The sequence below is a fragment of the Carcharhinus amblyrhynchos genome, chromosome 13 (assembly GCF_965287045.1).
Source record: "Carcharhinus amblyrhynchos chromosome 13, sCarAmb.v2.hapA, whole genome shotgun sequence".
NCBI classification, from domain to species: domain Eukaryota; kingdom Metazoa; phylum Chordata; class Chondrichthyes; order Carcharhiniformes; family Carcharhinidae; genus Carcharhinus; species Carcharhinus amblyrhynchos.
Window position 1 is genome coordinate 587,670 of NC_137336.1, and position 13,190 is coordinate 600,859.

Genomic DNA, 13,190 nt, shown 5'->3' on the forward strand with positions numbered 1-13,190 from the left:
GGAGAAGCTTCGATAGCCCGTGTCCCAGGCGGCAAATCCAAAAGTTAAATCCTGATTTACACATGCCCCCCCTGGTCCGGGGGTGTTTTGGGCTGAAGGGACGATGGAGTTTGGATGGGGTGGGTGAGAGTTCCGCTCCACTCTTTGTCAGCATTCCATGACCAGTTTCACGCTGCCTCCAGCAGCTTTCCAGGATAGGCCATGGGAGTGGTGGGCGGAGGGGGGGAACCAGCGGAAGATCCTGCAGGAGATTCACTCTGGTGTGAAATTGATCTCTGGACTGCCTGTTGAATGCTCCCACCCACCCCCGCGCCACTGAACCCAGCAGCGGGGGCAGGGCAGATTCCAATGTGTGTAAAGCATGTACAATGTGTAACTGTTAATGTCATCCATGATAACACAAGAACTAGGAGCAGGAGTCGGCCATCTGGCCCCTCGAGCCTGACCTGCCATTCAATAAGATCATGGCTGATCTTTTTGTGGACTCAGCTCTACTTACCCACCCGCTCACCATAACCCCTAATTCCTTTACTGTTCAAAAATTTATCTATCCTTGCCTTAAAAACACTCAGTGAGGGAGCCTCAACTGGGCAGGGAATTCCACAGATTCACAACCCTTTGTGTGAAGAAGTTCCTCCTCAACTCAGTCCTAAATCTGCTCCCCCTTATTTTGAGGCCATGCCCCCTAGTTCTAGTTTCACCCACCAGTGGAAACAACTTCCCTGCTTCTATCTTATCGATTCCCTTCATAATCTTATATGTTTCTATAAGATCTCCCCTCATTCTTCTGAATTCCAATGAGTATAGCCCCAGTCTCCTCAGTCTCTCCTCATAATCCAACCCTCTCAACTCCGGAATCAACCTAGTGAATCATTATTCAATAATTACATAACTTGAAGACTCTGCGATCGTGATGGAATTGAAAACCGTGAGGCAAATTTTTACAAATTCACAGAACTGAACTCTGAAGAGCTACGACCTAAAGTTAGATTATTGCCTTTCTCAAGATTTTCCTGTAGGAACAAATTAATAAATTAACATAGTTACTGCAATATCAAATAAAACTTATCATTTTGGGGGGGTGCAGGCAAGGCCAACATTTGTTATCCATTCCTAATTGCCCCTGGAGCTGAGTGGGCGGAACTCTCCCAAAAAACTTCTAAGTATTGAATTTGTGGGGAAACTGGAGTAATTCACATTGTTTTTTTTGAGTGGGAGTTCAGACCAGAATCTCCCACACTCAGTCACACTGGTGGCCTCTGCAGTGCACAATCATTAAAAACTGGGGGGGGTGGTGGCTATTCCCACTGCAGAGGTGGAAATCAGCGCACTGAGTGGGCTATTGTGCAGCTGCCATTCTGTCAGCGCCAAGATCTGTTAGCACTGAAGTTGGCACATGCGCAGTGACCCCGCATGCCAGCCTGATTGCTGACCACAATCTCCGCATTGCCACCAACCCACCCCCCCAAAGGCCCAATCACTGCCCCCCTTGACCATTCTCACTCTTTACTCAGAGGGTAGTAAGAACATAGAACATTACAGCGCAGAACAGGCCCTTCGGCCCACGATGTTGCGCCGACCAGTTAAAAAACAATGACCCTCTAACCTAAACCAAACCCTTTCCATCCATAAACCTATCCACGGATCTCTTAAACGCCCCCAAACTAGGCGCATTTACAACTGCAGCAGGCAGGGCATTCCAGTCCCTCACCACCCTCTGGGTAAAGAACCTACCCCTGACATCCGTCCTATAACTACCCCCCCTTAATTTAAAGCCATGCCCCCTCGTGCTAGCTTTCTCCATCCGAGGAAAAAGGCTATCACTATCCACCCTATCTAAACCTCTAATCATCTTATATGTTTCAATAAGATCCCCCTCTTAGCCACCTTCTTTCTAACGAAAACAACCCCAAATCCCTCAGTCTCTCCTCAGTAAGGGCGTGGAATGCCCTGCCTGCAGCAGTTGTGGACTCGCCAACTTTAAGGGTCTTCAAATGGTCAGTGGATAGGCATATGGATAACATTGGAATAGTTTAGGTTAGAGGGTCATTAGATTGGTTCCACTGGTCGGCGCAACATCGAGGGCTGAAGGGCCTGTACTGCGCTGGAATGTTCTATGCTCTATTCCCTGGCCAGCCCTCAGCCCCCCCTTTCTAGCCCATCCTGATCTCCAACATCTACTCAAAGAACAAAGAACAATACAGCACAGGAACAGGCCCTTCGGCCCTCCAAGCCTGTGCTGCTCATGCACCCAACTAGACCATCCATTTGTATCCCTCCATTCCCAGTCTGCACATGTGACTATCCAGATAAGTCTTAAACAATCCCAGTGTGTCTGCCTCAACCACCCTGCTTGGCAGTGCATTCCAGGCCCCCACGACCCTCTGTGTAAAAAACATCCCCCTGACATCTATGTTGAACTTTGCCCCCCTCACCTTGAACCTGTGACCCCTCGTGATCGTCATCTCCGACCTGGGAAAAAGCTTTCCGCTGTTCACCCTATCTATGCCCTTCACAATTTTATACATCTCTATTAGGTCTCCCCTCATCCTCCGTCTTTCCAGGGAGAACAACCCCAGTTTACCCAATCTCTCCTCATAGCTAAGACCCTCCATACCAGGCAACATCCTGATAAACCTTCTCTGCACTCTCTCCAAAGCCTCCACGACCTTCTGGTAGTGTGGCGACCAGAACTGGACGCAGTATTCCGAATGTGGCCTAACCAACGCTCTATACAGCTACAACATCATACGCCAACTTTTATACTCCATGCCCCGTCCAATAAAGGCAAGCATGCCATATGCCTTCTTCACCACTCTCTCCACCTGTGCTGCCACATTTAGGGATCTGTGAACTTGCACACCCAGGTCCCTCTGTGTGTCTATACTCCTGACGGTTCTGCCATTTATTGCATAGTTCCTCCCTACATTAGATCTACCAAAATGCATCACTTTGCATTTATCTGGATTAAATTCCATCTGCCATTTCTCCGCCCAATTTTCCAGCCTATCGATATCCTGCTGTATTCTCTGACAATGTTCATCGCTATCCACAACTCCAGCAATCTTTGTGTCATCCACAAACTTACTGATCACTGGTGGCTGGTTTTAAGTCAGTCCACCTTGTGTCCAACGAGGGGCATACACGCGATGGGTCGTACTGGGGCTGCTCTTGGTTGTTCGAGATTGGCCTAGTGCTTCATGTCGTTAGTGTGTGCCTAAACTGGACCAGATACTGGGCAAGACGACAGCTCAGTGACTATCGCTGATTGCTGTGCAGACACATGGATTTGGGCCGGTGTCTGTGGGAGTTTGCGCATTCTCCCCGTGCTTGCGTGGGTTTTCTCCGGGTGCTCCGGTTTCTTCCCACACCCCAAAGATGTGCTGTTAGGCTGATTGGCAGGAATAAATTGTCCCTAAATTAGTTTCCCTCAATCTGGATGGCCATAAAACATTAGACAAGGGTCATGGGTGGAGAGGGGGACTGGTGGTGTTGAGATGGCGGTGCGGGCTCGTTAGGACAAAGGGCCTGTTTTCCGGGCTGTTTTTGTTCTTTGTTCTTCCAAATCATTTCTATATAATCACAAACAGCAGAGGTCCCAGTACAAAGCCCTGCGGAATACCACTAATCACAGACCTCCAACCAAAAAAAGACCCTTCCACTGCTCTTCCCTTTGTCTTCTATGGCCAAGCCAGTTCTCCACCCGTCTAGCTAGCTCACCTTTTATCCCGTGAGATTTAACCTTTTGTACCAACCTGCCATGAGGGACTTTGTCAAACACTTTACTAAAATCCATATAGACGACATCCACGGCCCTTCCCTCGTCAATCATTTTTGTCACCTCCTCAAAAAACTCAATCAAATTTGTGAGACATGACCTTCCTCTTACAAAGCCACGCTGTCTATCACTAACGAGATTATTCCATTCTAAATGTGCATATATCCTAAGAATCTTCTCCAACAATTTCCCTACTGTGGACGTCAAGCTTACCGGCCTATAATTACCCGGGTTATCCTTGCTACCCTTCTTAAATAACAGTACTACATTCACTATCCTCCAATCCTCTGGGACCTCACCTGTAAAAAGTCTGATAACACCAGGTTTTAGTCCAACCTATTTATTTGATAATATACTCACTAGCTTTCGGGGTTACCCCCTTCGTCAGGTGAATGGAGAGTTCTGGCCTCAGACAGAGCATATAAAGCACAGACAGTTTAGCTTTATATGCTCTGTCTGAGGCCAGAACTCTCCATTCACCTGACAAAGGGGGTAACCCCGAAAGCTAGTGAGTATATTATCAAATAAATAGGTTGGACTAAAACCTGGTGTTGTCAGACTTTTTACTGTGTTTACGCCAGTCCAACGCCGGCATACCCACATCATGACTCACCTCACCTGTGTCCAGTGAAGAGACAAAGATTTCTGTCAGGGGCCCAGCAATTTCATCTCTTGCCTCCCTGAGCAGTCTGGGATAGATGCCATCAGGCCCTGGGGATTTGTCAGTTCTAATGTTTCCTAAAAACCTAACACTTCCTCCCTTGTAATGGAGATTTTTTCTAACGGGTCAACACCTCCCTCTGAGACACTCCCAGTCAACATGTCCCTCTCCTTTGTGAACACTGATGCAAAGTATTCATTTCGGATCTCCCCTACCTCCTTGGGTTCTAAGCATAATTCCCCTCCTTTGTCCCTGAGAGATCCGATTCTTTCTCTGACAACCTTCTTGTTCCTAACGTATGAATAAAATGCCTTAGGATTCTCCTTAATCCTGTCTGCCAAGGACATTTTGTGACTCTTTTTGCCCTTCTAACTCCCCATTTGAGTTCTTTTCTACTCTCTGTATTCTTCCAGAGCTCCATCTGTTTTTAGTTGCCTGGATCGAACGTACGCCTCTTTTTTCTTTATGATTCAACTCACAATTTCTCTGGTTATCCACGGCTCTTGAATCCTACCTTTCCTATCCTTCCTTTTTACAGGCACATGCCTGTCCTGCAGCCCCATCAACTGCTCCTTAAAAGACTCCCACATGCCAGATGTGGATTTACCCTCGAACAGCCTCCCCCAATCAATGGCCACCAAATCCTGCCTAATCCGGCTGTAGTTAGCCTTCCCCCAATTCAGCAACTTACCCATAGTACAACACTTATCCTTTTCCATTACTATACTAAAGTTTACTGAATTGTGGTCACTATTTGCCACATGTTCCCCCACTGAAACTTTGATGACCTGACTGGGCTCATTCCCCAGTACTAGATCCAGTATAACCCCTTCTCTAGTTGGACTATCAACATATAGTTCCAAAGAACCTTCCTGTACAAATTTTACAAATTCCTCCCCGTCCAGACCCCCAGCCCCAAGCAATTTCCAGTCTATACCAGGGAAATTAAAGTCTCCCACTACAACAACCCTATTTTTTCTGCACCTATCCAGAATCTCCTTACATATCCGTTCCTCCACTTCCTGTGGGCTGTTGGGGGGCCTGTAGTTTACCCCCAGCATAGTGACTGCACCCTTCCTGTTTCTGAGCTCCACCCACAGTGACTCGTTACATGACCCCTCTAAATTATCCACCCTCTGCACCGCTGTAATATACTCCCTAACCAGTATTGCTACTCCCCCACCTCTTTGAGCCCCTTCTCTGTTGTGCCTAAAACATTTATACCCCAGAATATTCGGTTGCCAGTCCTGTCCTTTTAATCAGGTCTCTGCTACTGCAACCACATCCAAGTTCCACGCATGCATTAAGGCTCTAAGTTCATCTATTTTGCCCGTTACACTCCTTGCATTGAAGTAGATGCACTCCAGACCTCCAGGCCCACTGAGGTCATCCTCCTCCAGAATGCTCTTCCTCTTAGCTAGCCTTGTCCTGGCCCCAAGCTCGTCCCCAGTCTCTATGCTTATTGACCTATTTTTTTGATCCCCACATCCCTGCCACATTAGTTTAAACCCACCCGACCCACACTAGCAAAACTCCCAGCCAGGATATTCGTGCCCTTCCAGTTAAGATGTAAGCCGTCCTTCTTGTACAGGTGCCATCCTCTCTTGAAGACTTCTCAGTGATCCATGAATTTGAAACCCTCCCTCCTACACCAGTCCTTTAGCCACGCAGTCAGTTCACTCCCTGATACCCCACCCCTGCAGTTCTGACCTCACACCCCGCAGTGCCAAACACCCCAGCAATGCCAACTCCCCTTGTAGTGCCGATCCCCCCCAGCAGTGCTGAACTCCCCAGCAGGCTAGTCACCCCTCCTGGGTGAGTGCCAATCCCAGCACACGCCGATTGCTGGTCTCCCTCCTTCTCCCCTCCAATCCCTATGCAGAGTGGCAGTGGGACATGAAGAGCAGGTCATGTTTGACTAATTTGGTGGAATACTTTGAGAACCTTACATGTGTAGTGGACAGTGGGGAACCTGTGGATGTGGTGTATCTGGATTACCAGAAGGCATTTGACAAGATGCCGCACCAAAGAATGCTACATAAGATAAAGGTGCACAGTGTTATGGGTAATGTATTAGCACGGACAGAGGATTGGTTAACTAACAGAAAGCAAAGAGTGGGGGTAAATGGGTGTTTTTCTGGTTGGCGATCAGTGACTAGTGGTGTGCCTCAGGGATCAGTGTTGGGATCGTAATTGTTTACGATTTAGAGAGATGATTTGGAGTTGGGGACCAAGTGTAGTGTGTCAAAATTCACAGACACTAAGATGGGTGAAACAGCAAAGTGTGCAGAGGATGCTGAAAGTCTGCAAAGTGATATAGATAGTCTAAGTGAGTGGGTGAGGGTCTGGCAGATGGAGTACAATGTCGGTAAATGTGAGGTCATCTATTTTGGTAGGAATAACAGCAAAATGGACTAATATTTTGGTAGGAGCAACAGATGTGTCGAGTATAGGGCTAACGGGAGGACTTTGAATAGAGTGGAGGAGCAGAGGGATCTAGGTGTATGTGTACATAGATCCCTGAAAGTTGGGAATCAAGTAGATAAGGTTGTTAAGAAGGCGTACGGTGTCTTGGCGTTTATTGGTAGGGGGATTGAATTTAGGAGTCGCAGCGTCATGTTGCAACTGTACACTACTCTAGTGCGGCCGCACTTGGAGTACTGTGTGCAGTTCTGGTCCCCACATTACAAGAAGGATGTGGAGGTGTTGGAGAGGGTGCAGAGGAGGTTTACTAGGATGTTGCCTGGTATGGTGGGGAGGTCCTATGAGGAGAGACTGAGGGATTTAGGGTTGTTTTCGTTGGAAAGAAGGCGGCTAAGAGGGGATCTTATTGAAACATATAAGATGATTAGAGGTTTAGATAGGGTGGATAGTGATAGCCTTTTTCCTCGGATGGAGAAAGCTAGCACGAGGGGGCATGGCTTTAAATTAAGGGGGGGTAGCTACAGGACGGATGTCAGGGGTAGGTTCTTTACCCAGCGGGTGGTGAGGGATTGGAATGCCCTGCCTGCTGCAGTTGTAAATGCGTCTAGTTTGGGGGCGTTTAAGAGATCTCTGGATAGGTTTATGGACGAAAAGGGATTGGTATAGGCTAGTGGGTCATTGTTTTTGTAACTGGTCGGCGCTACATTGTGGGCTGAAGGGCCTGTTCTGCGCTGTAATGTTCTACGTTCTATGTTCTATTTAAATGGTTAAAAAATTGCAGCATGCTGCTGTGCAGAGGGACCTGGGTGTCCTTGTGCAGGAATCTCAAGGAGTTGGTTTGCAGATGCAGCAGGTAATTAAGGTGACAAATGGAATGTTGTCCTTCATTGCTAGAGGGATGGAGTTTAAAAACAGTGAGGTTATCTTGCAGCTGTATAAGGTGCTGGTGAGGACACACCTGGAGTTACTGTGTACAGTTTTGGTCTCCTTACTTGAGAAAGGATATACTGGCACTGGAGGGGGTGCAGAGGAGATTCACTAGGTTGATTCCAGAGTTGAGAGGGTTGGCTTATGAGGGGAGACTGAGTAGACTGGGGCTATACTCATTGGAATTCAGAAGAATGAGGGGAGATCTTATAGAAACATATAAGATTATGAAGGGAATCGATAAGATAGAAGCAGGGAAGTTGTGTCCACTGGAGGGTGAAACTAGAACTAGGGGGAATAGCCTCAAAATAAGGGGGAGCAGATTTAGGACTGAGTTGAGGAGGAACTTCTTCACACAAAGGGTTGTGAATCTGTGGAATTCCCAGCCCAGTGAAGCAGTTGAGGCTCCCTCATTGAATGTTTTTAAGGCAAGGACGGTAACATTTTTGAACAGTAAAGGAATGAAGGGTTATGGTGAGTGGGCGGGTAAGTGGAGCTGAGTCCACAAAAAGATCAGCCATGATCTTATTGAATGGCGGGGCAGACTCGAGGGGCCAGATGGCCGACTCCTGCTCCTAGTTCTTATAAGCGCCATGACCAATATGTCCCACCCCTTGGCATTACCCCTTGCCCGTTTGGCCATACCATGGGGTCAGGCTGACCATGCTATGGTGTAAATGGACACCCTCCCCCCCAATGCCCAATCCTCTGGGGGGCCTTGACTGTCCCCCCTGATTCCAGTGGGGGTGGTTCACTAGTTCCCCATTCATTGGAGATCTACTCTGAACCCCACTGGCAGGGGGTGGGGATAAGGACGATGCGAGCAGAGCTGTAGATTTCAGTCCCTGGCCTGTTAATCACATTTAAATTACATTTAAATGACCATTTAAATAGTGTTTGCGGCTCACCAAGATTGGGGGAAAGGCAAATTGTGCGGAGGGTGTGGAGAGTCTGCAGAAGGATCTAGATAGGCTGGGCGAATGGGCCAGGAAATGGCAAATGGAATTTAATGTTGGCAAGTGTGAGGTGGTCCACTTTGGTAGGAAGAATGGTAGGAAGGACTATTACTTACGTGGCGAAAAACTGCAGCAGGCGACGGTGCAGAGGGACCTCGGGGTCCTTGTGCATGAGTCGCAAAAACCCAGCCTGCAGGTGCAGCAGGTGGTCAGGAAGGCGAATGGGATGCTGGCCTTCATAGCGAGGGGGATTGAATATAAAAGTAGGGAGGTCTTGCTGCAGCTGTATAGGGCATTGGTGAGGCCGCAGCTGGAGTACTGTGTGCAGTTTTGGGCGCCGCACCTGCGCAAGGATATTTTGGCCTTGGAGGGAGTGCAGAGGAGGTTTACTAGGCTGATACCGGAGTTGAGGGGGTTGAGCTATGAGGAGAGGCTGAATAAACTAGGCTTGTACTCGTTAGAGTTTAGAAGAATGAGGGGAGATCTCATTGAGACGTATAAGATGATGAATGGGATGGATAGGATAGAGGTGGAAAGACTCTTCCCGCTCAAAAAAGACAGTAGGACTAGGGGGCACAGCCTCAAGATAAAGGGGGGGCGGTTCAGAACGGAGTTGAGGAGGAACTTCTTCACTCAAAGGGTGGTGAATCTCTGGAATTCTCTGCCCGTTGAAGTGGTGGAGGCTGCCTCGCTAAATATTTTTAAGAAGCGGGTTGATGGGTTTTTGATAAGAGAGGGGATTAAGGGTTATGGGGAGAGGGCGGGAAAGTGGAACTGAGCCACGACAGATCAGCCATGATCTTATTGAATGGCGGGGCAGGCTCGAAGGGCCAGATGGCCTACTCCTGCTCCTATTTCTTATGTTCTTATGTTCTCCCCAGTGATTTCTGGCCCAGAGCAGATGCCGCTGGAAATCCTGCACTGAGAGAGGCTGATGGGGCACGAACCCCACAAACTGGTCAATGGGAGAATCCCCCCCCTCCCCCCTCCCCGCCGCTGTGGTAAAAAACAAATGCGGGGGAATGAGAGAATTACAATCAATGTCTCGCTTGGTCAATTCAGAGGGCAGTTGAGAGTCAACGCCATTGCTTTGGGGTCACATGTAAAGTTTAAAGTTTATTTATTCGTGTCACAGGTCGGCTTACATTAACACCGCAATGAAGCTACTGTGTAAATCCCCAAGTCGCCACACTCTGGCATCTGTTCGGGTACATTGAGGGAGAATTTAGCGTGGCCAATTCACCTAATCAGCGTGTCTTTCAGCCAGACCAGATGAGGACAGTAGGTTTCCTTCCCTAAAAGGCATTAGTGAACCAGGTGGGTTTTCTGCAACAAATATTCTTGGTTTCAAGGCACTTTTACTGAAACTTATTTTCTATTCCAGATATTTTATGAATTGAATTGAATGAAGTTAAGTTCCACCAGTTGCTGAGGGTTAGTAACTCAGGCCTCAGAAATACAACCACACCACACTCTAGCCTCTTTCGGCAAAGAAACTTTGTCTTAAATTATTAATTCAAAAGTGTCTCATTAAAAATGTTAAGAAATTAATGCCTCATTGAGAAATTAATATGATTGAAATTTTCACAAAAATTAACCTCTAAAGAAAGATTATTCATCTGAGATGTAATTTCTGATTTATCTCTATTATGTTGTCTTATTAAAAATGATTTGACTCAGTGACACTCATTTGGATAAACTGAGCTTATCTGCACGTTACTATCAGTAATAAAACATCACACACAGCGGAGTTATTTTACGTAATGAGTTGTCCTGCTGATATGTAGCCAGTGACTGACCTTTCAAACAGAAGATGAAAAATCCATTATAAAACCTCAATGGTTAATAAATAATTAGAGATTGCCAGTACGTACACATCACATTGATCAGGTTTATAATCAGCATGGTGCAAAATCACTGCAACTACAAAAGTCTCCTCCAATAAATAAATAATACTGGCATAGCATCAGTAGGAGGCACCATGCAGTGGTGGAACTAGGGTTCCATCTAGCTATTGCATTGAGCTTCTGATCTCATTTACACTACAGGATTACACAAAGAGGGAGAGGGGGGAATCAGTGAGTTTCTGGCACACATTTCCAATCACTCTGCTGCAAAATGGCAATTCTATCAGTCCAGCTGTGCACTGACTGCTGTTTGATTAACCGCTGGAAATACTGAGCAACTCTGTCCCTGTCAACAGAATGAGAGCAAAAGGAGACTGAGGAGGAGATAATAAATGAGAAGAATTTCACAGGAAAACCATTCAATCAAAACGAGTCAAGTTTCCAAAGTTTAAAGTTTATAAAGTTTAAAAGTGCATTTATTTATTTGCCAAAAGTAAGGTTTACATTAACACTGTAATGAAGTTACTGTGAAATTGAGTCACTTATAAAAGTTTCATCTGGCTCCGGCAATATCTTACCTGCAAATTTCTTATTATTGTGTTCAAATCTTTCCACAATTTCATTCTTGTCTATAACCCCTTGCAACCCTCCAATAAATCTGCACTCCTCCAATTCTAACCTCTTGATTTCCTTTGCCCTACGACTAACCTCTATGACTCTCCACCTCTTTCTTCTGTTTTCAGTTAAAGTTAAAATTTATTAATGTCACAAGTAGGTTTACATTAACACTGCAATGAAGTTACTGTGAAAATTCCCTAGTTGCCACACTCCGGTGCCTGTTTGAGTACACTGAGGGAGAATTTAGCACGGCCAATGCTCCTAACCAGCATATTTTTCAGATTGTGGGAGAAAACCAGAGCATCCGGAGGAAACCCATGCAGACACGGGGAGAAAGTGCAGACTCCACACAGACAGTGACCCAAGTCGAGAATCGAATGCAAGTCCCTGGCACTATGAGGCAGCAGTGCTAATCACTGTGCCATCCTATTTTAAGATACTCCTTAAAATATGCCTCTTTTACCGAGTTTCTGGTCGAAAATCCCCTCATATAGTTCAGTGCCAAATGTTGTCACTGCAATGAAGCACTTTGTGATGTTTGAATAAGTTCAAGTGGTGTAACATTGGTGGTATCGTATAACAGGTTAACAGCAGAGGCACTAATCCTTTCCAAACAAACAGTTTAACACATTTCAATCTGAAGGATTATTCCTTTAATTCAGCCAAAAGATGGAATTTCTTTTTTTGTTTAGGGGTGTGGGCATCACAGGCTGGGCCAGCATTTATTGTCCATCCCTAATTGCCCCTGAGCAGTTTGCTTGACACTTCAAAGGTCAATTAAGAGTCAAACACATTGCTGTGGGTCTGGAGTCACATGTAGGCCAGATCAGGTAAGGACAGCAGATTTCCTTCCCTGAAGGATATTAGTGACCCAGGTGGGTTTCTCCGACAATTGACAATAGTTTCATATTCACCATTAGATTTCTAATTCCAGGTATTTTTTGAACTCAAATTTCACCATCTGCTGTGGTGGGATTTGAACCTTGGCTCCCAGAACATTACCCTAGGTTTCTGGATTACCCTGGGTTTCCGGATTACTAGTCCTGACAGCCCTGCAGAGGCTGAAGCAGATTCACAACCTTCGCTGTGCTCCTGCACTCTTCCTGCATTGTAACAAGGAGGTCAGTCTTCACCCTGGATATTGGTTTGATTTGATTTGATTTATTATTGTCACATGTGTGAACATACAGTGAGAAGTATTGTTTTTTGTGTGCTACACAGACAAAGCATACTGTTCATAGAGAAGGAAAGGAGAGATTGCAGAATCTAGTGTTACAGTTATAGCGAGGGTGTAGAGAAAGATCAACGCAATGTAAGGGAGGTCCATTCAGAGGTCTGACAGCAGTAGAGGAGAAACTGTTCTTCAGTTGGTGACCTCAGGCTTTTGTATCTTTTTCCTGAAGGAAGAAGGTGGAAGAGAGAATGTCCGGGCTGTGTGGGGTCCGTAATTATGCCGGCTGCTTTTCCCGAGTAAAAAGTCTGACAACACCAGGTTTAATTCCAAGTCGGTTGGGTTAAAACCTGGTGTTGTCAGACTTTTTACTGTGTTTATCCCAGTCCAACGCCGGCATATCCACATCATGCTTTTCCCGAGGCAGCGGGAAGTGTAGACAGAGTCAGTGGATGGGAGGCTGGATATTGCCTTGTTGTGTGAGTTGGATTCTGATTCCATTCTGCTGTTTTTGTACACAATCGGCCCTGCAGGGTAAATGTTGTTGCCTCTTTGTCAAACTCAGTCTTCGATGTCACAGACATTTCAGCTACGCGTCATTTGGGACTCTCACTCGACGGTATAAGGTTGCCAGTCAACTTCCATAGAATCATAGAACCCTACAGTGTAGAAAGAGGCCCTTCGGCCCATCGAGTCTGCATCGACCACAATCCCACTCAGGCCCTACCCCCTTATCCGTACATATATTACCCACTAATCCTTCTAACCTACACATCCCTGGACACTAAGGGCCAATCAACTTAACCCG

The 13,190-nt window shown here is 46.4% G+C and overlaps 1 protein-coding gene across 1 annotated transcript in view; it reads right to left on the reverse strand.

The window, feature by feature from the left end:
* The window catches only part of LOC145351665 (START domain-containing protein 10-like), a 127,032-nt gene that overhangs the window by 25,045 nt on the left and 88,797 nt on the right, over window positions 1-13,190 (reverse strand). The gene's annotated exons all lie outside the window — the stretch shown is intronic.